This window comes from Beta vulgaris, chromosome 2 (assembly GCF_026745355.1).
Source record: "Beta vulgaris subsp. vulgaris cultivar EL10 chromosome 2, EL10.2, whole genome shotgun sequence".
NCBI classification, from domain to species: domain Eukaryota; kingdom Viridiplantae; phylum Streptophyta; class Magnoliopsida; order Caryophyllales; family Amaranthaceae; genus Beta; species Beta vulgaris.
This window is the reverse complement of record NC_079203.1, coordinates 56,545,122-56,558,449: the sequence shown is the minus strand read 5'-3', so window position 1 is coordinate 56,558,449 and position 13,328 is coordinate 56,545,122. Positions and strand designations below refer to the sequence as shown.

Sequence of the window (13,328 nt, the reverse complement as noted above, 5' to 3'; positions counted from 1 at the left end):
AGGAATATACAAGGTATCAACAACATGTGTTGCTTCTGTAAGAAACAACCTGAGTCCCTCGAACATCTGTTTAGAGATTGTCCTCTCTCTCAAAGAATCTGGAGATGCAATTTGGGAATTGTAGCTACGAACGGAAATCACCTAAAGCTCCAGGAATGGATCAAAAATTTTTTGAATCTGTTCAAAAAGAGGAAGGTGGAGGAAGATGGGCGTGTCGAAATTGATTTTATAGCAACCTTGTGGGGTATTTGGATACACCGGAATGAAGTGATCTTTAAGGGAGACAACGCAAATCCGATGAGAATACTGTCTATAGTCAGAGATCATGCGTTACGAGCCAGAAATTCGAATAAAGGTAATAGATCAAATCATTTTTCATTCCAAAGGGATACAAGCAATGGAGAGGAAGGAGCGAAAAATCTAGAATGGACGATAGGGGATAGAATGATTCAAAATGTTCAAACGTTAGTTGTTGATGGAGCTTGGAAGAAGAAAGCCGCCTCTAATGAATGGCAAGCAGCAATTGCCTGGAAGAATACAAATAATGATCCGGCAGAAGAATCAGCGCATAAGATTTTCGCTAACTCTCCAGTTCAAGCGGAAGCTTACGCAATTCTTCAGGCAATCTCGGATATGGCATGGAGAACAGCGGGGCTAATTATACACTCGGATAGCCAAGAGGTCATTCTTGCGTTAAGAAATAAGGAATGCTCAAATCAAAACATAGACGCCATTGTTAGCGATATTAAGAGAATAGCGGAAGGATACCTTTTTGTTTCATGTAGAAAGGTTGCTAGATCAGAAGTTTCATTAGCTCATAAGCTTGCTACGCAAGCAAGAAATAGCTAATTCTAGTTTGTTTCTTTACCTTTTGTCAAAAAAAAAAAAAAAAAAAAAAAAAAAAAAAAAAAAAAATCCTTTCATAATGATGGAGTCATAAGTAGTTGGGAATATCTCCATATAATGATGGAGTCATAAGTAGTTGGGAATATCTCCATATAATTATACTTAAAGCCATGACTACGAATAAAAAATGACTCAATTTATATATATATATATATATATATATACATTATATATATATATATATATACATATATATATATATATACATATATATATATATATAATATACATATATATCTATATATACATATATATCTATATATATATACATATATACATATATATATATATATATATATATATATATATATATCTAAAACTCAAGACAAACAAATGTCATGATGCCACATGTACTCTTCCATCTTCGACACAATTAAATGAGACAATAAACCATACAAATATATGTTTCAAGACTTGAACACATAACCTCTTTGTTATGCTAATGTACTTACCGACTACACTACAATGCTCATGTTGGTTTTTTTTTTTTTGGGGGGGGGGGGGGGAGACGTCATTAAATAATCCAGAGTGTATGACTCGAGACAAGAACTAGTATTATACTATATGGCATGATCACTAGATCAGCTATGGACTTGTGGTTTACTGATTGGTAAGTTAGGTAGAAGGAAGAATCAAGGTTACTGTGTGTTTGAATTGAATGAGTAAAAGTTGATGATTTAAGTGATAGAACCATTAAGATATTTCTCACAAGCACCAAATTGGAAGCTTATACGTCTCCCTCAATTACAATTTCATGTACTCTTGACTCGTCATGTACTAGTAATATTCAAGCAGCAATAAATGATTGCGTTTTATATTGGTGCTAATAGCAGCTATATTGATTTCAAGCAAGTTTCTTCAATGAAATATGGGCCCATTAAGGTATATATCCACTTCACCCAAACAAGACAGGCAAAAATGGTTCCACTTCACAAACAAAAGTTGACTTGGAAATGGAAGTATCCGAGGTGTTCTTTGTGGTTTTGTACCCAATCATCCAAGTAGAGATGCAATCCAACGGACTGATGTTGATATTCCTTTCTCATACGGTTATATTTATACCTATTAGGCAATTTATGAGATATACTCATTTTTTCCCCAGAATTAAGGTTAGCCTAGTGGTTGTAAGACCCTCCTTCCACCCCTGTGACAGGGGTTCGATTCTTACCCCTTGCAAGAAAGATCCCAATTTCTCCCTCCCCTCCTTCCTTGCACGAGAATTCTTCTTACATTTAAAAAAGAATACTTAATGTTTCCCATACATTGATATATTCAATTACAAACCGATAATTAAGATTGACCTAGTGATTGTGAGTCTTTCTTTCAACCCCTGTGACAGGGGGTTCGGTTGAACGTATAGTTATAAAACCAAACTCTAAATTTTAATGTAACTAATTAAATATCGGTATTAATTAACTATTTTAGATGTACTCGTTTCATATCATCAATCGATATATTGGCATTGCATATAAAATTTCGTATAAACGTAAATAGTTGAGAGTGTAAAACATAAATCTAGGATGGATATTATACTATTGAAAAGATTTTGTGAGTTAGGGTCTGTTCTCCCCAGCTTATTTTCAGTTCAGTTCAGTTCAGTTCAGCTCTTGACAATACTTTTACTCTCACATATCACTATTCATTTCAGTCCAGTTCAGATCAGATCAGTTCAGTTCAATTCAGTTCAGTTCAATTCAATTCATTACAGTTCAATTCAGTTCAGTTCAGTTCAATTCAGTCCAGTTCAGTTCAGTTCAGTTGTTTTATGCCGAAGAGAACAGGCCCTTACTCCCTTCGTCCACTAATAGACTTCTCATTTCTCCTTTTCACGCTTGTCAATGTATATTTTGTACCACTATGATCTTTAATTATATACTTCTATAAGTTAAAATTTTAAAAGTTTGATTTTCATATTTATATATTGAGACAAATTCAATATGATCCAATATGTTTATGTTTTGTTTTATACTACCTCCGTTTCTTTTTAATTGTTATGGTTTCCTTTTTAGACCGTTTCTTTTTAATTGTTACACTCTTACTTTTTCTACATAAGGTAAGTTTGCAATCATTGTTACCCACTATTGGTCCCCTTGTGGTCCCCAACCTTTAATCTCAACCTAACATGTAGGCTATGTTTAGTTCACCTGAAATTTTCTGATCTGAACTTATCTGATCTGATCTGAACTTATTTTTTCTGATCTGATCTTATGTGATCTGATCTGATCTGATCTGATTACAAGATCTTATCTTTTAGATTTCTCTCAATATATAAGAAAAAATATAGTAATGTGGGGTCTTGTTTGATTCGTCTCACTGAGTACTTTATTAATATTCAATTATTATAATTTTTACTAATATGTAATGAAAGATATAATGATTTTTAAATATAAGCATGATCTGAACTAATCTGATCTGAACTTATTTTTTCTGATCTGAACTTATTTTTTCTGATCTGAACTTATTTTTTCTGATCTGATCTGATCTGATCTGATTAGATCTGAAATAAGCAAAAATAAGGTGAACTGAACATAGCCTTAATCCCAACATTACCCCCCTCTCTCCTACTTTTCACCTTTTTCTCTCTCCTCCATAATTTTTTATTGTTCTTTTGTACTTGTATCTTTCTACTTTTCAGAATTAGCCCCTCTCTCCTACTTTTCACCTTTTGCCTTGGTTCTAATGAAAAGCAAAGTGTAACAATTAAAAAGAAACGGAGGTAGTATATTGAAAAAAATGAAAAGATTTTCCTTATATATAAAATTTTAAAAGTTTGATTTTCATATTTATATATTGAGACAAATTAAATATGATCCAACATAATTATGTTTTGTCTTATATATTAAAAAAATAAAAAGATTTCCTTCGTGATTTGAATATTAAAAAAAAATGCAATTATATATATGAATGGTGTCAAAATTAGAATCGGAAAGTTTATCGAGGGACAATGGAAGGCCTAATTGTCCGATTGCAAAAAGATATATTGAAAGCTCACAAAACAAGCAAAATGCGTCTGCCGGGAGTCGAACCCGGGTCTATTGCTTGGAAGGCAATTATCCTAACCGTTGGACTACAAACGCTTGGTTATGTTTTTAGAAAAGGGAACTTGCAAATATTATTCAGGAAACCGTGCTCCATTTGAAATGCTGTATACCTATGTAACTAGTTTGACAAGACCACAATCATTCAACAATATCTAACAAGACTCCTAATTATATTTTTAATGCAATTATTTATCAAAGTATGATGTATTGAGGGAGAAAATCTATAAAAATATATTAAAAAAGCGTTCATATTAAAGAAATGGTACCACGTGATACTTTTCTTAATCTTCTAATTCACATGTTTATAATTTCATTAAAAAAAAATAGGGTTTTTCTACGTTATACCCTTATATTTTTTCAATTTTTACGTTGTACCCCAAGCTTTTCAAAATTCCACACAATACCCTTAAACTTATCTTTTTCAACGGACAATACCCCTACCCCTGATTATACATCATTAATTTCGTCTACTTTTTATAATCCGGTGAAACAAATCTAATTAGTGAATAACCTTCTAAGGGTTAAACTATGTATAAGTCAAATTAGTTCCAATAATTTTAAAAAAATAATGAAATTAATGACATATAATCAGCAGTTTGGGCATCGTGCATTAAAAAAAGGTAAGGTTAAGGGTACCGTGTGGAATTTCTAAAAAGTTGGGGTAAAACGTAGAAATTGAAGAAACACAAGGGTATAACGTAGAAAAACCCAAAAAAATATTAAGATACTAAACAGTTTTAATTATGATACTTAGTCTAATTATTTTAATTTGGTTACTTCATTCTTATGATTAAGTTATGCTATACTAAATATTCTTATCTTCACACTTTTGTGTCCAATGTTCGCTATATTTTCTCAAATAGCTATATATATTTTTTAAAAATTTTGTTCTATTCACATATTTTTATTTGGCCATATAGTAGTATACTTTAATCATTGGAAAACAAATTATTATATGAAGTGTTGTTAAATATATCTCTAAGTATTTCAAGAATTTATTGCTCTTTATTAATAGCTAATCGAAGATTAAAAAAAAAAGTCAAATTGTACTCCCAAAAATATAAAAATCAAATTAGATAAACTAATGATGAAAGCATCTAACAAAGGTGTTTATACTACCCTTTTAATTCCTTGTAATTTGGTTTTACTTTCTTTCTAAGTATTGCAAAGGTCATTAATAATTCAAATAGTAAGTAGTATGTAAACTCTCTTTATTTATGCAAATTTTCTCCATGTTGAAAAAAACAAAACCGGAAGAAATGGACGAAATATACATCGTGCTCTAAGCCTCTAATAAGTTTCTAAGTTCTGACAAAGAAAACTGAAATTTCCAATGGGCCTTATTGCAACATTACTCCGTATTAAATACTGTCCCCAAACTCTAAGACACGTACTTGAGTACAGCTCAACACACAAGGCCATAATGGATAATGGAACCCCACTAGTGTGGTTTGGGCGAAAATACACAAAACATTTTGGAGGTGCTCTGAATGATAACTCAAGAGATTATAGGTTCGAATTTTTCTATCTTTCTTTGTACTTTGTATTGCTTTCGTGATTCATATGAATAAAAAAAAATGAACGACTTATTCAAAAAATTTAAAGAAATAAAAGCAACAAATATGTAGAAGATAACTGTTTGGTAATTTTGGTTAAAGTATTTTAAGAGATAAATATGGTCACCAACACTCCTTGGCTCGGGTGGTTTTGGAGGCTGACAATGTAACACCCCCACGACTCCTCCTTTTATAAACTAGGAGAAATTGCGGGAGTTGTTATGCCACGCATGATAATACGTAAGGCTAATCAGATAATACAGCGGAAGTCTTTTAAAATAAACTGAAAATACTTTAATACAACGGAAATAAGAAAGTATGTAATTGAATTACAAACTCCGAGACTATCCCATACTAGTCCCATTTCAAAAGTCAAACCTTGACCCCATTAGTCAAGTAAAGTCAAATATAAAATTCAAGATAACTTAAATAATAAAGTACTCGTGTACGGAAAACTCCCATTCGGATACTTATGATTTCCATGCACGTCAAGAACTTGTACCTGCAACTTCTTCTCTAAACTCTGCTCACCAAATGGATCATCACAGGGTTGTTGAGGAAAAACAACAACCAAAAGAAACAAAGAACACATACATCAGCAACGCTGAGTACATAACACAACTAACTAATGCGAATAATAATGCATGCAATCCTCAATCACTTCGGCTTGCTCTTCTTACGACTCTACATGCGACAAGCATATAACTGAACTTACTAAATCTTTTTTTTTTATTATTATTTGGCAATGAACGGGCACCGTCCTCCTCTTGGAGTCATACGGGCTACTATTACTTGTGTAAGAGATCCCACACCTCTTACTAAAGTTCCATGAACTTTAAATAACTTGACTCGAGAATTTTAAGCTTGTTAGTAATGAACGAGGGTGAGAGTGAGCCTCTAGACTCAACATCTCAGAGATAAAGAATACGAGTGACACCTAGTCCACTCAAAGATCTTGAATAATTGGAATTCCATAAACTTGCTTGATAAAATAAAAGCATTACATCGTCATGCTAAGCTATATGCAGGAGTATAGTTTCACACTAACTCCCCCCTTATGTTCAATACTCATGGGGATCCATCCCAAGAGTTTTATTGCCAAAGCCCATTATGTGAGACACAATCACAATAATACATCTAGCAAATAAATTAATTTCTTATCTTTCTTTAACAAGTGAATGCAACAAACACCATAATTAACTCAATTCTAAATTCTTTGAGACCTTGCTCATCTTATTACTTTAATGACTCCATGAGCCTTTTCTTACTTTCTTAAGGATCCATGATCCAATCAATTGAGTCATTGCTCAATGATTCAACTACTTGTGAGTCCTTGCTCAATAACTTTAATTATGAGACCTTGCTCAATAACTTGATAACTTATGAGACCTTGCTCAATAACTTGATAACTTGTGAGACCTTGCTCAATAATATATAAACTTCTAATGAGACCATGCTCAATAAAATATATAAACTTCTAATGAGACCATGCTCAATAAAATATATAAACTTCTATGAGACCATGCTCAATAAATATATAACCTCAATGAGACCATGCTCAATAAAATATTCATAGGCAAGCCATAACTTCACAAGTAACTTTAATAACTTTAATCATGCTCAAAGCAATAATCATCAATCACATGCTTTTCAAATATAGGAATAACTCAAAAGTTCCATTCCTAATCTCCTTTCTAAGTTCTCAACATATACTCAAACAATTTCAAGGCATAAGCCTCTCCTTACTCCTCATGCTCAATAAAATATATATATCCTTTGAAACTACTAAAGTCAAGGCAAAGTGTATGTACCTTGATTACACAAAAATCAACAGTCAAAGTTTGACTGGCTTTAATTATTCTTGAAACCTACCAACAATAAAGTACTATCAATTAGTACTTCCAACAACAATTCAAAGCTACTTAATAATTAAAATCAGCATTTTAAATATACTAATAAAGCTGATTTTTCTTACAAATGCTTTAAAAACTATTTTTAAAGTCATAACTTGAAAACCTTTACTAGTAGGCAAAACCCACATAAACTAATACTTAAAACTTCATAAAAAATAATTATTAAAAATTAATGCTGCTGTAAATTATTAAAATAATAACAATTTTTTTTTTTTTTTTTACAAGTGGTTCAAAAACCACAAATCTGAAAAACTAACCCAACCGGCGCCACCACAAGCACCACCCCACCACCACTGACGCGACGGTGGCAGCGGCGCTCGTGCCCAGTCGCCGGTCACCTACTGCTGGCCGGCAGTGGCCGCTTCTCCCGACGGAGCTCGCCGGCGAACCACCACCGTGGTGGCCGGAATCGCCAACAAAGAGAGGGCGAGAAAGAGAGAAAAATATGGAAGAAACCCCAAAAATTTCAGAAAAATCATTACCTCTTTGCTTCCCTTTGATAATTGCAAGATCTTCCTATAAATTTCAAAAACAAAACTAGATTAGAAGCTAGAATTATTGAAGAAATTACTTGAAGAAAACTTACTTGAGGAAAACTGAGTTTGAGAGAAAAAACTCCTTACTCCTTTTTTAAAGAAGTGGCTAGTGAAAAAGATGGGGAAACTTTAGGTTTTACCCTTTTTATAGTGGTAGTCATTTTGGGTAAAAGACCAAAATGCCCTTACTCATCAAATTGCCAAAATACATTTGATGATAAATTTCCAAAATAATCTTCCTACTAATATTAACAAAATACTTTCTTGAAAATACTAAAATACTTCTTTGTGGAAATACTCAAATACTATTTTGGTAAAATGACCAAAATACCCTTCTGCTCTTAAATACTGAAATTAAATAGCTTTAATAATTAAAAATGATTAAAACTATTTAATTAAGTATCTTAAAAATATGGGGGATTACAGACAAATTTAGGATAGATGGTTAATTGTGTGGCCCTCATTTATTCATCAATAGGTAGATTATTTATACAAAACCTAAGGTAACATAAGATAAGAACAAATCTTCCTAAAAGATATAGGACCATAATCATAAATTATTCATACACATGTTAAAATTTGGATATTTTGTATTACAAAATAAAAGAAAATTGCATTTATTTAGGATTTGTTTGTCATCATTGTCAGTTTTCGGATTTTGGTTTTATGAATATAAAAGTCATATGATATAGAAAATATAATAAATTGAAAATTAGTCATACTTATATTAAATATGTTGATTTTTACAATTGGAAATTTTGTATGGTCTCCACATTGATGGGACTTGGGAGAGGGGACACTAAAAGCAAAAAATAAGATAAAAAAAAATCTTCCTAAAAGATATAGGACCATAATCATAGATTATCATACACATGTTAAAATTTGGATATTTTGTAGGGTAATGTTATATGTAGCCCTAAGGGCTACATATAAGCATTAAATACATTTCTTTAAATGGAAACAGTTTAAGAATTCAAGACACATTTTCACATCAACTGAGGTAATAAATGCTTGATTCAATATTTTATTTCCATTTTAAGCACCTTATACATAGCCCTAAGGGCTACATATATCATTTTCCTATTTTGTATTACAAAATAAAAGAAAATTGCATTTATGTGAACTTAGGATTTGTTTGTCATCATTGTCAGTTTTCGGATTTTGGTTTTATGAATATAAAAGTCATATGATATAAAAAGTATAATAAATTGAAAATTAGTCATACTTATATTAAATAAGTTAGATTTTTACAATTGGAAATTTTTTATGGTCTCCACATTGATGGGACACTAAAAGCAAAAAAGAAAACAGCAATTGCGTCTGCCGGGAGTCGAACCCAGGTCTATTGCTTGGAAGGCAATTATCCTAACCGTTGGACTACAGACGCTTAGATGACATTTTAGGAGGTAATATTTAATTCTTGCAAGTTCAACGCAATTGTTAACTAAGAAAAAATTACTACTTAACACCTGGACCTATAATTTACAAACAGTTATTCCAGATTATAGGCATCATTGAAAAATTCCTTAAAAATTCTTTTACTTTTATTAAAAACACCCATAGATTTCCTGTCAAAAAAAAAAAAAAAAAAAAAAACACCCATAGATTTTTTACTTACTACTGCCTCTATTCTATAATATACTACCTCCGTTCTCTTTTAGTTGCAACGTTTGACAAATTGCACTATTCATGTTCTCTTATTTGACCACATTTATTGATCTATATGTTAAACAAAATATAGTCATGTGGGGTCTTGTTTAATTCGTTTCGATGTAAGCTTTCATAATATCAAATTTTTATAATTTTTACTTACATACAATTAGAGATAAAACGATTTGAAATTGTACATTGGCAAGCGTGAAAGTCAAAACGTTGCAACTAAATAAAAACAGAGGTAGTAGTATTTTGTTTCTCTCTCTTAAGGTCAAAGTTTAAAATCTTTGACCAAATATTCTCATTAATATATACAAAAAATATTCATGTAGGATCTTATTAGGTATATCTCAATGTGTATTTTTATAATATTTTTTTTATTTTTTTATTAATACGGAATTGAAAATATTGAATGTCAAGGGCATTCCTTGAAAACCATGCAAAAAGAAAACAAACACCGTATTATGATACATAGGGAGTATTCTTTAATCTTTCAAACTAATTTCAGTCATAATGACCTCTACTCATGTGATAGATTATTATGGAAAACACACATTTTTGGGCATAACTGCTACACCATAGTTTATAGTGTAACAACCCAAAATCACCGCTTGTTTCGTAAAAAAGAACTCAACTGACATGAAATAAATGACAAAATGACATGTGATTCATATCATTATTTGTATAGTCCATGTCATTCTTGTTGGAATCTATTTCATTATGCATGTTACATCCAAGTAGGGGTGGCAACCCAGTTTGGATCCGACCCTAGCCTGCTCTAATCCGAAAAGATAAAATTGGAGTCGACTTCGACAAAAAAGTAATTCGACTCCGAGTCGAAGGAGGATCGGAGTCGGATCTCATACAATAATCCGACTTCGAGTCAATCAATACTTTTTTTCTTATTTATGTTAATGTATTATTTATGTATAACCTGACTTTGACTTTCAGGCAATTGTATTATATAGGATATTCTCATTGAATAAATGATTGTTAAAAACAATAGTAAATATTTAGATTATTTGGACTATGTAAGATTTCTATATGACTATTAGATTAAATTGTAATGATTAGATTATTGTATTGTAGCGTAGAAGACTATTCTATTATAAAAAATGGACAACAAAATAAGTCGGACCGAGTTCAGAATCGGATGTTCGAAGTTGTCTTTTCGGGTATTGAGGCGGGTCAGCTTCAAAGTGTCAGAGTCGGATATCAGACTCATACTTGAATTTAAAATCTGACTTCTTGTAGGGTCAGAGTCGCAAGTCCGACCTATTGCCATTCCTACATCCAAAACACACTCTACAGTGAATCATGTGGCACAAACATAAAATTGATTCTTAATTGATCGATATGACATGAAAATTGTTTTTTATATTATGAAACGACAACTAATTAATTTTCAAATATGAACAAATCCACAATCCAAAATATTCTAATGAAGGAGTCTAACATGACCAATAAAAAAACATACATTACATGATTACTAATCTAAAAATTTACTTATTTTGTTTCTACACCATTCCACAATTTGCATTTTAGTTAATTATATGAAGTATCACCCTAAATCATACACAACTTTGATAATTATTAATTCTATGGAATATCACCCTAGGTCACACACAACTTTGATAATTATTAATTCTATTTCTTTGATTAGTACTGGTTCTCGAAATAAAGATGATGAAACAACTCATATAATTAATTATAAAAAGAAGTTAATTTCAGCAACAATAAACTCAATTTTGACAAAATAAATAGAGAATCAACACACTCCTAGTCATCAATGATTCAGTGTATCACCAACCTAGAATCAATTGATTACATTTTAAGCAGAAGATATATATAAGTTTGTAATTATTTGTGTTCATCAAAGCCCGTCTAGCTCAGTTGGTAGAGCGCAAGGCTCTTAACCTTGTGGTCGTGGGTTCGAGCCCCACGGTGGGCGCAAACAATTTTTTGCACCCTTTCAGTTATTGTTATTGTTAGAAAGTATTCAACAGTATTTTGTCATACAATTGTCAGTATGTCCGAGTGGTTAAGGAGACAGACTCGAAATCTGTTGGGCTTTGCCTGCGCAGGTTCGAATCCTGCTGCTGACGATTTTGGAATTATATTTTTCATAAAAATCATATTTTATCTTTTCTACGAAAAGACAGAGCACGAAGAGATAGAATGACCGACGTTTATTTGGAATTTCAAATGACAAGTTTTGATATTGGATTTCAAATTCTCAAATATGGACTTATGTTTTAAATAGGTTTGAATTGGGTCAATTTCAAATCCAAATGTTTGGGTTATCCAAACATGTTATTTGGCCAAATCCAACATTTTAAATGAAATGTTTAAAACCAAACAAGCCATTAATTGCATTTACATAATTAGTTACCGACTCTTTTTATTCCTAATACCATTGGAAGAACTAAGACAAGTTCATTTATCGCATTGGTATACTTAATACTTTGATCAATTTTCTTATTGATCTCCAATCAAATAATGAACTTTAACTATTAATAAGCTAACCTATGTAATCAATGTAGGATGGAAAAATATTGAAGGAAACACATAGAGTTCAAACCTATGCCATGCATTTGGGTGTACCTTGCACTCAAAGCTATTTATTTTACTCATTCATCGTCTTATACTCATTTTGAGCTCTAGAAATGAGAAATAGCTAAGCAAATAATTACTCTTGAGTTTATGATATATTTGATTGTAGAATAAAAATTGCACCAAGTGTTGCTTGACAACTGGTTTATACCAACTATTTTTTGGGGTTATAGCTTTTAGCTTCTATTGTTATAAGAAGTTTCAAAGTAAATATTTTTCAATAACTAAAAAGAGATTTTCACACTATCAACAAAACTTAAGTACTCAATTGAATATTTTTGTTTGGGTGGTAGAGCCCTAGAGGTAGTATTGTTTAACCTTCTAAGCAAATAACAAAGACATGCATATTTACACAACTTAATCAAGAGTATGTTCTTTATCCTATATCCCTTTCAGTTTTTTTTTCTTTTGAAAATTAATATCAAATTATGGAAGCTAGCAAAAGCGACTTTGATTTTTTCAATATAAATAATATGACTAATTTGAAGTACATTGTATCACCTGTCACATGTTCTTTTTGAAAACTCAAAATCAATAATCATCAAAATGAAACTGATATGTTACAAATCTCAAACAAACGCAGACATTTTATGATAATAATGAATTAAAATAGCTAATACAAACTGCTATACTACAAGTAATCCATAAAAAGTATTTGGATTAGCTGGTAACGACTTATTCTAACTTTATAGTGATCAATCCCTCAAAATTACACAATTAATCAATTTTTTCCTTTCCAGAAAAAGAATTAACAAAAATTTAATACACTCTAGATTATGGAATGTCTTTCTTTTCCAAAGGGAACCAAAAACAAGTGAAACACCCAGAAAAGGGTGATAGCTCAATGGAGTACCATCCCCAATTTCTGGACATTGCTTAGGATTCAAATCTTATCTTAATAATATCTTCGAGCATTCATTTATGGTGGCAATGAGCCTTTACACCTATTGTCTTATACGTTGTTTTGTCTTTTTCCTAACCTCTAAACTGGTCTATTCAATAGGCTAATAATCTAACAGAAATTGATTTTCGAAACAATTATCTTTAAAGAAACAAAAACAAATGAGGCACCCATGAACCACCCTCCTAATTTTTTATTTAGCTGAAAAG

General features: G+C 31.4%; 1 long non-coding RNA gene and 4 other non-coding genes across 5 annotated transcripts; 2 read left to right on the top strand and 3 right to left on the bottom strand.

Annotated features, from left to right (window-relative positions):
* Window positions 1–3,911: 3,911 nt before the first annotated feature.
* TRNAG-UCC (transfer RNA glycine (anticodon UCC)) lies at window positions 3,912–3,983 on the bottom strand. Its single transcript has one exon. It is a non-coding gene; the product is annotated as a tRNA-Gly (tRNA).
* Window positions 3,984–5,782: 1,799 nt separating this feature from the next.
* LOC125495241 (uncharacterized) lies at window positions 5,783–8,008 on the bottom strand. The gene is made up of 3 exons (XR_007271914.2): window positions 7,899–8,008; window positions 7,315–7,371; window positions 5,783–6,026 (listed from the first exon to the last, which is right to left on the bottom strand). It is a non-coding gene; the product is annotated as an uncharacterized LOC125495241 (long non-coding RNA).
* A 1,259-nt stretch (window positions 8,009–9,267) lies between these two features.
* Window positions 9,268–9,339, bottom strand: TRNAG-UCC (transfer RNA glycine (anticodon UCC)). Its single transcript has one exon. It is a non-coding gene; the product is annotated as a tRNA-Gly (tRNA).
* Window positions 9,340–11,483: 2,144 nt separating this feature from the next.
* TRNAK-CUU (transfer RNA lysine (anticodon CUU)) lies at window positions 11,484–11,556 on the top strand. The gene has a single exon. It is a non-coding gene; the product is annotated as a tRNA-Lys (tRNA).
* Window positions 11,557–11,628: 72 nt separating this feature from the next.
* Window positions 11,629–11,710, top strand: TRNAS-CGA (transfer RNA serine (anticodon CGA)). Its single transcript has one exon. It is a non-coding gene; the product is annotated as a tRNA-Ser (tRNA).
* The last annotated feature ends 1,618 nt before the right edge of the window (window positions 11,711–13,328 follow it).